Below are 15,267 nucleotides of genomic sequence, written 5' to 3' on the forward strand. Positions count from 1 at the left end.
TTCTCCCTCTGCTGCTCCCCCTGCTTATGCTCTCTCTCTCTCTAATAAATAAAATCTTAAAAAAAAAAAAAAAAAAAGACACTCACACTGGGAACTTCTGGGTGAAATGGCCCAGTTAGATCACAAGTGGGGAAGGCCCCCAGTTGTCAAGCTCGCCCACGTACACGGAGCTTCCAGTGAGCTTCAGTGTCCCTCTTTTAAACATGAACTGAACAAGTCCAGCTATATGCTATCCACAGGAGACACACTTAAGATTCAAAGGTACAAATAGGTTGAAAATAAAGGCAAAAGATATAGCAAGCAAACTGCAACTATAAGAAAACTAGAGTGGTTGGGCGCCTGGGTGGCTCAGTCGGTTAAGCGACTGCCTTCGGCTCAGGTCATGATCCCAGGGTCCTGGGATCGAGTCCCACGTCGGGCTCCCTGCTCAGTGGGGAGCCTGCTTCTCCCTCTCCCACTCCCCCTGCTTGTGTTCCCTCTCTCGCTATGTCTCTCTCTGTCAAATAAATAAATAAAATCTTTAAAAAAAAAAAGAAAAAAGAAAACTAGAGTGGCTATGTCAATATCAAACAAAATAGCCTTTATTTTTTTAAGTTCTTTTTTAAATTCCAGTTAGTTAACATACAGTGTTATATGAGTTTCAGGTGTACAATATAGTGACTCAACAACCCCATACGTCACCCAGTGCTCCTCACAAGTGCCCTCCTTAATTCCCAGGACCTGTTTCACCACCCGCCCCCCGCCAACCATTAGTTTGTTCTCTGTAGTTAAGAGTCTGCTTCTTGGTTTGTTTCTCTCTCTCAGTTTTTCCCTTCGCTTATTTTTAAACAAAATAGGCTTTAAAACAAAATATGTTACTAGAGATAATGAGGGACATTTTGTAACGATAAAAGGGTCAAGCCATGAGAAGGCATGAAGGGAAAGAACAGACAGAATCGAAGGCAGAAAATAGATGATTCAACAGTGACAGTTGGTGACTTCAATACCCCAGTTTCAATAGTGGATAGAACAACTAGGCAGAAGATCCACAAGGAAGTAGAAGACTAGAACAACCCTATAAACCAACTACAGCTATCAGGTATCAATAGAGCCCCCCAGCCAACAACAGCAAAATACATACTCTTCTCACATGTACATGGAACATTCTCAAGGATAGCCCACAGATGAGGCCATAAAGCAGCCTTAACAAATTAAAAGGATTTAAAAAAACATAAAATAAAAAAATAAATTTAAAAGGATTGAAATTGTACAGAGTATGCCCTCCGATCACAATATAGTGAATTTAAAAATTAATGATGGAAAGAAATTTGGGAAATTAACAAATCTGTGAAAATTAAAAAATACTGCCCTGAATAACCAACGGGTCAAAGAATAAATCACAAAGGAAATTAGGAAATTCTTTAAGATGAATGAACATGAAGATAGAATATGCTGGAACTCATGGGATGCAGTAAAGCTGTACTCAGAGGAAAAATTATAGCTGTAAATATCTACATTAAAAAGGAAGGAAGAAAGAGGCGCCTGGGTGGCTCAGTTGGTTAAGCGACTGCCTTCGGCTCAGGTCATGATCCTGGAGTCCTGGGACCGAGTCCCGCATCGGGCTCCCTGCTCGGCAGGGAGTCTGCTTCTCCCTCAGACCCTCCCCCCTCTCATGTGCTCTCTTTCTCATTCTCTCTCTCTCAAATTAAAAAAAAAAAAATCTTTAAAATGGCATGTATCATTTAAAAAAAAAAAAAGGAAGAAAGATCTCAACCCAATAATCTAAGCTTCCACAATAAGACACTGAAAAAAGGAAGAGCAAGCTAAACTCAAAGCAAACAGAAGGAAATAATAAAGATTCGGGCAGAAATTAATGAAATAGAGAATAGAAAAATAGAGAAAATCACCCATACCAAAAGTTGGTTCTTTGAAAAGATCAACAGACTTGACACACTTTTAGCTAGATTAAGCAAAGTTGAGAAAGGAGTCAAATAACTAAACTCAGGAATAAAAGAGGGACATTACAATTGACTTGAGAGACATAAAAATGATGCAAAGGGGATACTGTGAATACAACTTAGATAAGTGGATGAAGCGGAGAAATTCCTGAAAAGACACAGACCACTGACCCAGGAAGAAATACAGAATCTGAATAGACCTGTAACAAAGTGCCTCAATTGGTAATTTTAAAACCACCCACAGGGGCGCCCGGGTGGCTCAGTTGGTTAAGCAACTGCCTTCAGCTCAGGTGATGATCCTGGAGTCCCAGGATTGAGTCCCGCATCAGGCTCCCTGCTCAGCAAGGAGTCTGCTTCTCCCTCTGACCCTCCCCCTCTCATGTGCTCTCTTTCTCTCTCTCATTCTCTCTCAAATAAGTAAATAAAATCTTAAAAAAAAAAAAACCACCCACAAAGTAAAGCTCAGGTCCAACCAGCTTCACTGGTGAATTCTGTGAAGCATTTAAAGAGAAATTAATACCAACTTTTTAAATTCTTACCAAAAAATAGTAAAGAAGGGAACACTTTTCAACTCATTCGATGAAGCCAATATTATCATGATACCAAAACTGGACAAAGATATCACAAGAAAAGAAAATGACACTTTATACAATTTTACATGTCAGTTATAACCCAATAAAACTTTTTTTTTTTACAAAAGTGAAAGAAATGGGGTGCCTGGGTGGTTCAGTTGGTTAAGTGTCTGCCTTTGGCTCAAGTCGTGATCCCAGTGTCCTGGAATCGAGCCCCGCATCGGGCTCCCCGCTCGGTGGGGAGCCTGCTTCTCCCTCTCCCTATGCCGCTCCCCCTGCTTGTGCTCTCTCTCTCTCTGTCAAAAAAAAAAAAAAAAAGAAACTTCCTTTAAAAAAGTGAAAGGGATACTCACCAAATGAGAGGATTATTTGCAAATCATTTATCTGATAGGGGTTTAGTGCTCAGAATATATAAAGAACTATTATAGCTCAACAATAAAAAGACAACCCAGAGGTGCCTGGCTGGCTCAGTCAGTAGAGCATGCTACTCTTGATCTCAGGGTAGAGTTCAAGCCCCATGTTGGGTGTGGAGATTACTTTAAAAAAAAAAAAAATCTTAAAGCACAAACAAAAAGACAAAGCAATTTTCAAAATGGGCAAAGACTTGAATAGACATTTCTCCAAAGAAGACAAGCAAATGACCAATAAGCACATGAAAATAGGCTCAAAATCATGAGTCATTAGAGAAATGCAAATCAAAACCATCAGGAGACACCACTTCTCATTACTAGAAGGAGAACGGCCGGAGGGCCTCTAATAGAAAAGGTGGGCAATAACCAGTGTTGGCCAGCATGTGGAGAAGAGAGAGCCCTCATACACTGGCTGGTGGGAATGTAAAATGGCGTAACCGCTTTGGAAAACAGGCTGGCAGTTCCTCAAAAGGTTAAGCATAGAATTACCATACGTTCCAGCAAGGCCACGCCTAGGTGTATACCCAGGAAAATTGAAAACATGTAAACATGTGTTCACATAAAAACTTGTAAGAAGTGTTCACAGCAGCATTATTTATAACAGCGCATAAGCAGAAATAACTCAAATGTCCATCAGCTAATGAAAGGAAGAACAAAATGTGATATATATCATGTATATGATATTGGTATGATGTATGATATACATAGATATATATCTCCATGCAATGGAATGTTATTCAGACCTGAAAAAAATGAACTACTACCATGCTGTAACATGGATGAAGCTTGCAAACACTGTGCTGAGTAAAAGAAGGCAGACACAGAAGGCCACATATTGTAGTGAAATGTGCAGAATAGGCAAATCCATAGAGACTTTGGCAGATTGGTGGTTGCTGGAGCCGGGTGGAGGGAGCAGTGGGAAATGACTACCAATGGGTAACAGGTGTTTGGGGAGGGGGTGATGAAAATGTTCCAAAACTAGATACTGTCATAATTGCATGACTTTGTGAATATACTAAAAATCACTGAATTGTTTGCTATAAAAGAGTGAATTTTATAGGATGGGAATTATATCTCAAAAAACGTGAAAACATGTAAGTAGAAAACTCTCTTGATGAGATGAATGGGCTGTTTTTTTGCAATTACTTTTTATAGCTGTGGTGTTAGGACAGAATTCAGGAATAATTTTAATCCTGTTTTTCATCTTTAGCTATGTAAGCACCAACAAACATAAATAAGGAGATGGGAATGGAAAGCATTTAGATATAGCAATTTCAATCGATTCTTTGAATTATTTCTGAATTCTAGGCAAAATTGTAATCTATCATCACAAATTAGTTTTAATGATCTACCTGCTGACAAATCTATTCCGTTCTCTGGTTTGCTGAAAGCAATGACTTGGAAGCTACCTGAGTTACAAAAAAGCGTTTTTTAACTCAATTGCTAAAGTGATTCTGTTTATCAATTGTGGCAAGTATACTAAGAAAACTTTGCCAAGACTTAGAGAATAAGTTATCAAACATATCAAAGACTTATCAAATATGTTAATTATAACTTACTTTTTTCACTTTTAAGAACTTGCTTAACTGATCATATTCAGAAGGCTTGGGAAAGTGAAAACATTTTAATGATTTTATTAACACAACTTTTTATAAAATGCCTTATATGTCACACATTATATATTTATATATATACACACACATATATATGTGTACACGTGCACATACACACATGCATATTTTTTTTGTCAAAACCTTGAAACAACAGATCTGACTATTCAATTTATAGAAAATATGTACTATATAGCCCGATTCCGTCCTCGATTCAATCAGCCAAATCAGACATACTTTTTGTCTGAAAAAGCCTGATGTCACTTTTCAATTCAAATAAAGGCTTTATTTATTTTTTTTTTTTAAAGATTTTATTTATTTATTTGACAGAGAGAGAGACACAGCGAGAGAGGGAACACAAGCAGGGGGAATGGGAGAGGGAGAAGCAGACTTCCCGCGGAGCAGGAAGCCCGATGCGGGGTTCCATCCCAGGACCTGGAATCATGACCTGAGCCGAAGGCAGACGCTTAACGACTGAGCCACCCAGGCGCCCCTCAAATAAAGGCTTTAATATGCATTTGGGGAGGGGCGCCTGGGTGGCTCAGTCGGTTAAGCGTCTGACTGTTGATTGGGGTTGTTGGTAATAAGGGAGGATGTGGGGGGGGAGGAGCCATATGGGAGATCTCTGCATCAACCCCTCAGTTTTGCTGTGAACCTAAAACTGCTCTGAAGAATAGTCATAATTTTTTTTAAATTGTCATAATTTTAAAAAATTAATAATTTAAAATTTTAAGGTAAATCCTTTGTCTTTCCTACTTTTCCCTACTCTGTTTCCTTTCCCAGAGGCCAGCCATTATTTGGAGCCTCGTGAGTGCTGTCCCAGAGAGCGGTCCTGGGTATATAAGCATTAAGTAGCAGATTCTTTATATACAAATGGAAACAAATTATACAAATTATACTCTCTACATCTTGCTTTGTTTTTTGTAGTAATAATTCCACATCAGTATATAGAGAGCTGCTTTGTTCTTTTTAAGAGCTATATCATATTCCATTGCACTGAGCTATATTTAACCAATTCTTTATTGTGTCAAAGTTCTAGAAGTTCTAGTTGGTTCTTTCTCATATCTACCATGTCTATATATGTATATAGAACACCTGATAAATGCATAATAAAAAGTAAAAAAAAAAAAAAAAGATACATATCTTGGTGGGAAAGACAGACCCAGGACTGGATAATTGACTTTGCAGACAGGGCTGTGGTAGAGACACAGGCAGGGCAGAGTGGGTCCCTGGTGCTCAGAGAAGGCTCCTGGGAGGAGGGAGGCCTGGCCTGAGTCTTACAGGTGAGCCCCGTTTGGGGAGGCGGAGGGTGTGTGTGGGGGGGCGACATCTCAGGCTGAGGAAGAGGACTGAGTGAAAGCAGAGAGGTTGGGACAGCGTTTTGGGAACCACACAGCGTGTCATTCCCAGTCCTGCAGTGTGGGGGGCACGCAGGGCCAGGGACTCGATCCTGAGACACGGTGACCACGAGTGAGACTGAAACTAGGGACGATATGTCATGTGCAGAACAAATGGGGGCTATTGTGCAAGCAGGGAGCCCAGCCAGGGGCTGCCCTATCATCTAGGAGAGGGGGGTGTTGGCTTGGACCAGGCCAGAGGCCAGGCAGACAGATTCAAGGAGTACGTACCAGGTGGAATTGGAAAGACTTGGTGATGGGGGACGTGGGGGGGGCTGGCTCTGGCAGGGGCACAACTGGAGGGAAAGCAAGGGTTGGGGGCACAGGTTTGAGCCTGGTGGGGGGGGGCCTGTGAGACCCTCTGGGGTGTGGAGAAGCCTTGGGGGTCCTGGGGAATCTGCTTGACTGCCCAGGTCGAGGACTCTGGGGCCAGCAGTTGGCCTCCCAGTAGGAGTCAAGATATCCAAGTCTGCTGAATTATTTAGCCGCTGCCTCTCAGCTGTGACTGCATTAGCAGGGCCTTAGCGGCTGCTAGAAACCCTGGCTGCCTGGGGACAAGGGGCAGGGGAGCCCTGAGCCTCTGGGGAGAGAGGCCTCCCTCACTTGCCTCTGAGCTGGGCTGGATGACACTCTCCCTGATATCCTCCCTCCTGCCCACTTTCAGGAGGCCTGAAGCCCGGCTCTGCTTGGTGGGGCCTGGCACCCTGGGAGGGCTGATGAGAATGAAACTCCAAAGGCGGCTTGTGTCCTCACTCCAGTCCAGGGTCTCAACTCCCACCATCGTCTGCTTGTCACCCTGGAAAATAGTTCCCCCACCAGGCCCAGGGTGGTGGTACTGGGCAGGCCCAGGGCAAGGTGAGCAGTGGGGGCAGGCCAGCCAGGTGCAAGAGCCTCTGGTCCTGACCCCTGGGGCCCAGAGTTGAGCAATCAATGGAAGCTCTAGACCTTAGTGAAAGCCTCAGCCAGGGAAGACCACTTGGGTCATCCAGCCCCTGAGACCCCATCTCTGCTCCCACCCTGGCCTATATCCATCGTGAGCCCAGAAATCAGTCTCGACAGGTGTCAGGAGCTCCGTTCAGAGTAATCTTGGGGCACACTCAGGGCCATAGTGGGGGGAGCAAGAAGTGGGCTGAGCTATCGTTCTTCCTGAGGATCGTGGCTTCTTTGAGGTCACATGGCTGGTCCCCTACAGAGCCTGGCCTGGCCCCCTTCCCTTTAGTATCACACTTCCTCAGTGTCCTCGAGCTACTCAAACTCCAACTTGCCCCACCTGAGATGTGCTCCCCCTTCCCACACAGGCCTATCCATCCTCCTGCTGATGGCCTGATTCCTGGAGGGCGCTTATCTCTGGTGTGATGTGTGTTCGGGTAACAATGCCTTCTCTCTCATGGGGAGAATTACAAGGTTCCTAGGAGAGGCATTTTGGGGCAGCCAGGAGCTTCCCATTCAAGGGCAGCTGCTGGAGACAGGTCACAGGCCCTAGGACAGAGCCTGAGTTTCTCGGGGACATCCCAGAGCTGCAGGGGGAGTGAAGGGACTCGGGTGGCACAGGGGGGAGGCAGGGCCTGCACCTCTGCCCTTGGAAATGGAAGAGCCGCTGGCTGCCTATAGTCCCAGAGATGAGCTGCCCGTGGCCTACTCCCTCCCTCCACCTGGGCCTGAGGAGAATAGCTGGGGTGTGAGCAATGCCCCTGCCTCCCTCCCACCACCTGCCCCCTGCCCTGTTCTCCTCAAATCTTACAATCATTCAGGCCTACTTGGTCTAGGTCATGCGCTCAGGAGCCTCCACAGCTGGGCCACCGAGTTCTTCACTGAGCCCAGCCTGCCAGGGTCTGACTGTGGCCCTGCCGTCTCCGCCACCACCGGCTGCAGCCCCCACTGGGGCAGAGGCCAAGTCCCAGGGCCCCAGAACGCCAGGGCCAGAGGTATCCTCAGAACAGACCCGCTCACTACAGATGAGGAAACAGGCCCAGCCCAGGAAGGCCTGGCCTTGGACCAGGAAGGCCTTGTCCCCGAGCAAACTGGTCCTTAGAGGCTCCCCGGGTCATTTCCTAACACTCCCATGTTGGGGAAATCCTCAGAAAGAAGAGAGAACGTGACCAACTGAACGCTCAGGATATCAGAAGAGAAATAATTTGTTTACATTTCTCTTCAATTTGAGGCAGAGACTAAGGGCCAGGAAAAGAGGAGGGGTCCAATGGCTCCACCACAAGGTGGAGTCTAGAGGGCAGGGGCCCCCAGGCTCGGGTTACTGCCCCACTCTGGAAACAGGGCGCAGGGCCAGCCGGATCGGTGGCCATTACTAATGCATGTGCTGGCTGTGGCCATTTCAGCCTCCCCAGCTGGGTCCCGGGAGGGCCGGGTGGCCAGGGGGGGGGAGGGTGCCGGGGCCCGCATTCACCCCGGCCCTGGCCCCAGCGACAGCCCTGGGGAAATGCCAAGACTGGCCTGAGAGGACCACCAGCCCCCACGATCTGGGAGCTCAGACCAGCAGAAGAGGGGTCAAGCGGAATCATGGTCTAGGGCTCTCGGTGATACCATACCCTTCCCCTCAGAGCCTCTGTGCCCAGCTGCCTGCCCTAGCCCTGATACCTTCTCAGATTTGCATTTCATGTTTGCAAGGGAAATGACCTGTTCTCCTGCCAGGGCCTCCGCCCTGGCCCGTCTCCTTGCTCTTCCAGAGGAGTCCCTCTAGGGCCAGGGGCAGGATGCTCCCTGGATCCTGAGCTCGTGGCTTTCCTGGGCTGGGCCTCGGTGTCCTCACCTGGATCCTGAGGCCTTCGGTGCGATTGGTACGTCTGTCTCTCTGTTTATACCCCGGCCTGTTGCGGAAAGGATTTGGAGCATTCCAGTTTTGCACCTGGTAACCCACCTGGTCTTGCGAGATGCAGACAGTGGGTTACCGTGCTGTCCCAGGGGCTTCGGCACAGAGTTTAAGCGACTTGTTCAAGCCGAACAAGAACTCATCCAAGGTCGCACACCAGCCTCCTTATCGCCAGCACAGGGTTCCTTGCCCCGGACTCCTATCCTCGCCATGAATAATTTGCACCGGCCTGGCAGGGCGGTCACTGACCACATCGCTCTTCTCGCTTTTCTGGAACATCAACGCCAGCCTCTCTGCTCTCCGTCGGGCAGCTCTACCACCTGCTCTGGCGAGCTGGAGGACCCGTGTGTTCTAAGTTCTTGGTCAGTTCTTTCCCCTCCTGGAAGGAAGACAGCCAGATAATGTCTCTGTCCTTGTCAGGTGGGCGTCTCAGCCTCCTCACGCTGCCCTGTATCATCCTGATCAGAGTCACATTCAAACAGTCATTCTTTCGGGTCTGGCCCAAAGGTAAACATGAGGCATTCACACACACACACACAAACACACACACTCACACAAACACACACTCATTCACCAATGATAAAACATCTTTAATTCATAATTTGACATTTGTGATAGCAACGGTAGGAGGAAACGCACCTTTGCACCCTATATGCAAAAGAAAAGTGTAAGTAAATAAATGACTGAGAAAAGAAACCTTAATTGATATCCTACAAAAGTCATATTCAAGGTTGCCTTCAGAGCTATGGCAGGGAGACCTGACGAAAGAAATTTGCCTCCCCCTCAGCTGGACTCTGGGTCCTGAGACTCCTCTGAGGGAACTGATCTCAGAGCCATTTGGGTACAGTTGGAGCTCTTGTGACCTTCCTCTATTTACGCTAACGGAAATCATATCTCCTAAAACAGAGGCTCTGATCTGATCCTTTGTCTCCTTCCAATATGGAGAGCCCCAGTGGCAGTTTGTCGCCAAACCTCACACGCTGTTGGCCTCCCTGAGGTTCAGTCTGTGGTTCAATGTCTGGCTCAAGCATCCATCCTTGGTGCAGTTGGCCGCTGACAGACTGGTGGCCAGGATTTTCTGAAATCCAGGGCATGTTCTGAAAGGAGCATCTGGTGGCTTATATAGAACAGGGCTGTGGGTACACAGTCTCTAAAATACCAGACTCGACCGTTTCCAGGTGCTTCAGAAATATACCTGACAACTATGTGAAACAGCGAAACATTAGAAGCAACCAAATGGCCCCTGAATACACTGTGATATTTACATCATGCAATCCTCTGCAGCTGTTAAAAAAAGAAATGAAGAATTTCTCTACCTCCTTCTATGGAATGACCTTCCAGATATATTAAAGAAAACTTAAAAAATTTTAAGGTGGAGCTCTCTCTCTTCCTCTTCTTTCTTTTCCCTTCCCCTCCCAGAACAGCCCATGAAGTGGGCTGAGCTACGGAGGTGTGCAGGCTGCGGGGAGCCAGGTAAGGGGAGCACCAGTGCAGAAGGGGCGTGGATTGGGGTGTCAGGGCAGGAACAGGCGAAGGAGGGCCTCCGCAGAACGGGTCCTTTCACCCGCTTGGGTGTCAGAGCCTGAACGGGATGAGATGGGCATCGCCAAGGGAGGCCCGCCTATTATGGAGTGTCAGAGGCCAGACATAGTAGGAGGGCACTCACATGGGAGGGTGGACTAGAATGCGATGTTGGAGCCCAGTAGAGGGGAGAGAGCTTCTGTTCCATTGAGGCAGCCCTTGGGGGAGGGGAGGCTGCCATGTGAGATTAGTTATGTACAGGGATTCACCAAATAAGTCAATATTTCAAGAGTAACAGGAGCTGGACTTCTCACTGTTGGGCAAGGGAGGTACAAATATGTAAAGAGGGAAAACTAGAAAAAACTCTGTGAAGCCGGAAAGCTTGCGGTTTTTTTGTCATGTATACATAAATATAGAAATAAATGTGGTTCAGGGCGCCTGGGTGGCTCAGTCGGTTAAGCATCCAACTCTTTTTTTTTTCCCCAAGATTTTATTTATTTATTTGTCAGAAAGAGAGAAGAGAGAGAGAGAGAGAGAGAGCACGGGCACAAGCAGGGGGAGTGGCAGGCAGATGGAGAAGGAGGCTCCCTGCAGAGCAGGGAGCCCGATGCGGGGCTCGATCCCAAGACCCCAGGATCATGACCTGAGCCGAAGGCAGATGCTTAACTGACTGAGCCACCCAGGCATCCCAAGCACCTGACTTGATTTCAGCTCAGGTCATGATCTCCAGGTCATGAGTTCAAGCCCCAGGTTGGGCTCCAGGCTGGGGGTGGAGCCTACTTAAAAAAATAACATAAAAAGATACATGTAGTTCTATATATATAGATATGTTTCATCTACAAATTCGTGCCTGCTATGCTGATCCCACTGAGACTGGGCTGTGCAGGGGATGATGACAGCCAGGTCCACAGCGGGTCACTGTCACATGTTCATGTGACATCTGGCCGTTTGTACAGAATCTTCAGACAGCGTGGCAAGAGTTTCTGGTGGCATGCTGACAATTGCGCTGAGGATCCCAACCTTCAGGACAAATGACGTGGGGTTTTTAGAATGATGTAAAATAATGCTGCTGGAGTGACATATGAGGGGACTAGAGGCTTGACAAGCCCCTTCAGGGTTTCCTGTAGAACCGCATCTGGGACAGGCTGACTACCCCAACTGGAACATGTTCTCCCAGAGCCAGGGAGGGGGCCCAGAGGAGCCGCATCTCTCCAGCAGAAATCCTCTGGAATCTTTGGCAGAAAATGCAGCCTTCCCGCTGGACACTGTAACTCGCATGAGAAAGCAGTGTCCAGGTGGTGACGGGTTCACAAATCCTCGGAATCCCAGGGCTCACTGGAAAGAGTGGAGTGTAAGGGGAGAGGGAGCTGGGTGGTTTTTCCCCGGGGGAACCGAGGGCGACCTGCTCGAAGGTGCGGTCCCGGGCAGGTGGGGCTGGGGGAGATCTGTGCTGACTGAGCACGGGGCAAGGAGGCCTCCCAGGTGACCTCCCAGTGAGGGTGAGGTGTCCCATTCAGGGAGAGGGGGATGACGGGCCAAGGAGCAGCTTATGGCTTTTTTGACGTGGTGGCTTTAGGGTCCCCACGGGACAGGCAAGTGAAGGTGTCCGTGAGCCCGTGGGGAGCAGGGATCTGAACGTCGGGGTGGAGGTCTGCCTGGAGCCACAGTTAACCGTCCGCAGTTTACGGTGCTAGTGGAAGTCGGGGCTGTAGGTGACACCTCAGAACACCGGCTGTATTTGTTTCCTGAGGTTGCCATAACAAATGACCAGAAGCGGACAGTTTAAAACAATTCTTTTTTTTTTTTTTTTTAAGATTTTATTTATTTATTTGACAGAGAGAGACACAGCGAGAGAGGGAACACAAGCAGGGGGAGCTGGAGAGGGAGAAGCAGACTCCCCGCCGAGCAGGGAGCCCGATGCGGGGCTCGATCCCAGGACCCTGGGATCATGACCTGAGCCGAAGGCAGACGCTCAACGACTGAGCCACCCAGGCGCCCCTTAAAACAATTCTTTCAGGGACACCTGGGGGGCTCAGTCTGTTGAGCGTCCGACTCTTGGTTTCAACTCAGGTCCTGATCTCAGGGTTGTGGGCTCGGGCCCCACGTCAGGCTCCACACTCAGGGTGGAGTCTGCTTGAGGATTCTCTCCCTCTCCCTCCGGCCCTACCCACTCCCCCCTGCACGTCTCTCTCTCTCTCTTTCTCTCAAATAAATAAATCTTAAAAAGATATGTAAAACAATTCTCTCAGTTGTGGAGCGAGAAGTCCAAAATCAGGCTGTGGGCCAGGTGCTTGCTCCTGAGATTCGGAGAGACGCTGTTCCATGCTTCTCTCCTGGTTCGCGGCTGCCGGCCACACTTGGTGCTCCTTGGCTTGTACAAAGTCGCTCCAATCCCTCCCTCCCCTGTCTCATTGCCTCCTCCTCCACTGGGTCTGTCTCCTCTGTGTCTCTTGTAAGGACACTTGTCACTGGATTTAGGACCCACCCGGATAATCCAGGATGATCTTCTTGTCTCAAAATCCTTAACTTGATTGCATCTGCAAAGACCCTTTTTCAAATAAGGTAACATTCACAGGTTCTGGGGATCAGGACGTGCACATATCTTTTGGGGGGGCACCATTCAACCCACTCCCCCAGGCTTTAAGAAGAAACAGTCAAGGACCCTGAGAATAGGAGTCAGGCACCCATGGGGCTGGGCCGCTGATGCCAGGGGGCTGCAGACAGACCCGCTCGGGGCGGAGACAAGATGGGAGCGCGTATTTCTACTTTGTTGGAGCGCTACTTCTACTCCTCGGGTTTCCTTCTCTGTGATTCCACAAAGTCTGTTCTGAAAGTTCTAGTCGGTCTTGGCTGTGCTGCCGAGAATCTGGTTCTTGGGCCAGAGTAACAGAGGGGGTTCAGCTCACCCGGGGCCCAGGCAGAGGCAGCAGCCTTCTAAGCGAGAGACCGGGGGAAGGGGAGTCGGGAACACCGTCAGCGCGGCATGGCAGGGGGTCCGGCCCTCCCGGACGCCTTCTCCCAGGCCACGGTTCTCTTCCGGCAAGGAGGGTGCTGTCCTTGACACCAGGCTCCCAGCCTGGGCCGCCTCTGGAAGCTGGAGGTGCTGACACAGACGTAAAGAAGGCAGAGGAGAGACGGCAGTGGGGCAGGGCTGGGGTGGGGTGGGCAGGGCAGAGAGATGGAGTCCAGACCCTGCAAGTTCTGGGTGCCCCCTGAAGGCTGGGAGCAGCCCCTCCCCCCACCTCCGCGTCCCTGGGGGCTCCTGGGGCGCCGGGCAGATGTGGGCTGGTGCAGTGAAAGAACAGGTCCAGGGGCGTCCGGCTGCCTCAGTCGGTAGAGCCCGCAACTCTTAATGTCAGAGTTGTGAGTTCAAGCCCCATGTTGGGCATGGGGCCTACTTAAAATTAAAAAAAAAAAAAGAAAAGAACTGGTCCAAGGTGGTGCTGAGGGAGGAGGCGATGCCCAGGGCCAGACTGAGCTGAGCTAAGTCTCTCTCTCAGCTGGGGGCTGCAGGCAGGGCAGGAGCTGATACCCCAAGAACCTGGACAGAGCGGGCAGACCACCTTCCAGAATGGCCCCAGAACCGCAGCTCCCTAATAAAAGAAGATGATAAGAGTGCCCACCTTCAGGACAAGTGTGTGAGGTGGAAAGTGGGCTATTGCTGTGAAGCTTTTAGCACCCACATATTAAGTGGTCACTAGTGGTGGTAATCATTATAAGCACTAGAAGTTGGAAGTAGATCGATGTGGTTGGCAAGGAAAGTCTAGCACCCCTGCACACAGTTGCCGACCCTATGGCCTGGAGTGATAGGAGCAAGGGTTTGGGGGATGGCACCGGGAGGTATTGGGGCGATGATCCATCTCCTGGGGTCTCCCCACCTAGGAAAGTGGGAGCTCAGCAGAGCAGCCCCTTGAAGGACTATCTTAGTGAATCTCACTGCTCAGGTCAAGGGGAGCATCAGGCAGACCAGTGGGTGCCCTAGCCAGGAAGGCCCCCTTGTTCAATTCTGATTCCCCAGGCCTGAGAGTGCTTTCCCAAAGAACTCAGGCAGGAGATGCCACACCCTTCCTCATGTTCAAGATGCCTGTCTTCAGGAAGTTCTGCTTGGTACCTCTCCTAATGCTCTCATGCTGGAGGCCTGGCAGATGGCCTGGTGTTGGGCTGGGAGACACAGGCAGAGGGTCTTTTGGTAAAAAAACAGAAAACACATCGGGATTGAAGGTCCCTGTCCGGCTCCATGGTGACAACCACAAGCCCTTGATTTTGGGGGTCAGGCGACAGGGGAGGGACCCAGCTGCCACCTGGAAGAAGATAGGGCCGGTCTTAGAGCTCCATTCTCAGCCTCTGTCAACTTCAAAAGCAATTTCCTTTATTGCTGGTGCCATCGGCTGGAACCCTGGATGAGCAAATTAATGTTGGAAGCAGGTGGGCAGTTAATACCCGCGGATGGCTTTGTGTTCTCTCAGCGGTAAACAGAGATAACCTGAACTCTAAACAGTCAGCTCCAGGTTGCTGCCCACATGCCCCCCCGCCCAGCTCCTCTCATTCAGCAGGTGACATGGTGATGGGCCTGCTGCTTCCAAACACCCCAGACTTTCATTGACTCTGCTGAGATGCAGGGCGTCCCACACAGAGCCCATCAGGACGCCTCCAGGACAGCTCCGCTGGCTGGGCGGGGGTGTGGGTGGGGAGGAGGGGGCTCCTCCCTGCTGTTCTCCCAGCCCCTCCCCTGCTCCCGACTCTCACCGCCCCCTGCACAGGAAGCCCTGTAGTATTGCAGTTGCCGCGAGGAGCATGTGACACGAGGCCTCCAGGCCAGGCTGCAGGACGGAGACCCCTGGGTGCCCCAGCTCTGGCCCCCTCCACCCCCCACCCACCTGGCTGCTCCTCCTTCCTGCTGGGCCCTGACTGGCTGCGTGGGGCTGTGGGAGGCCTTTGTGCAGACTCCTGCAGCGGCTTAGCCCCCCTCCCCCTGCACCAGCCCCAGCCCTCCCCC

This window comes from Leptonychotes weddellii, chromosome 12, assembly GCF_054177405.1.
Source record: "Leptonychotes weddellii isolate Sample4059 chromosome 12, ASM5417740v2, whole genome shotgun sequence".
NCBI classification, from domain to species: Eukaryota; Metazoa; Chordata; class Mammalia; order Carnivora; family Phocidae; genus Leptonychotes; species Leptonychotes weddellii.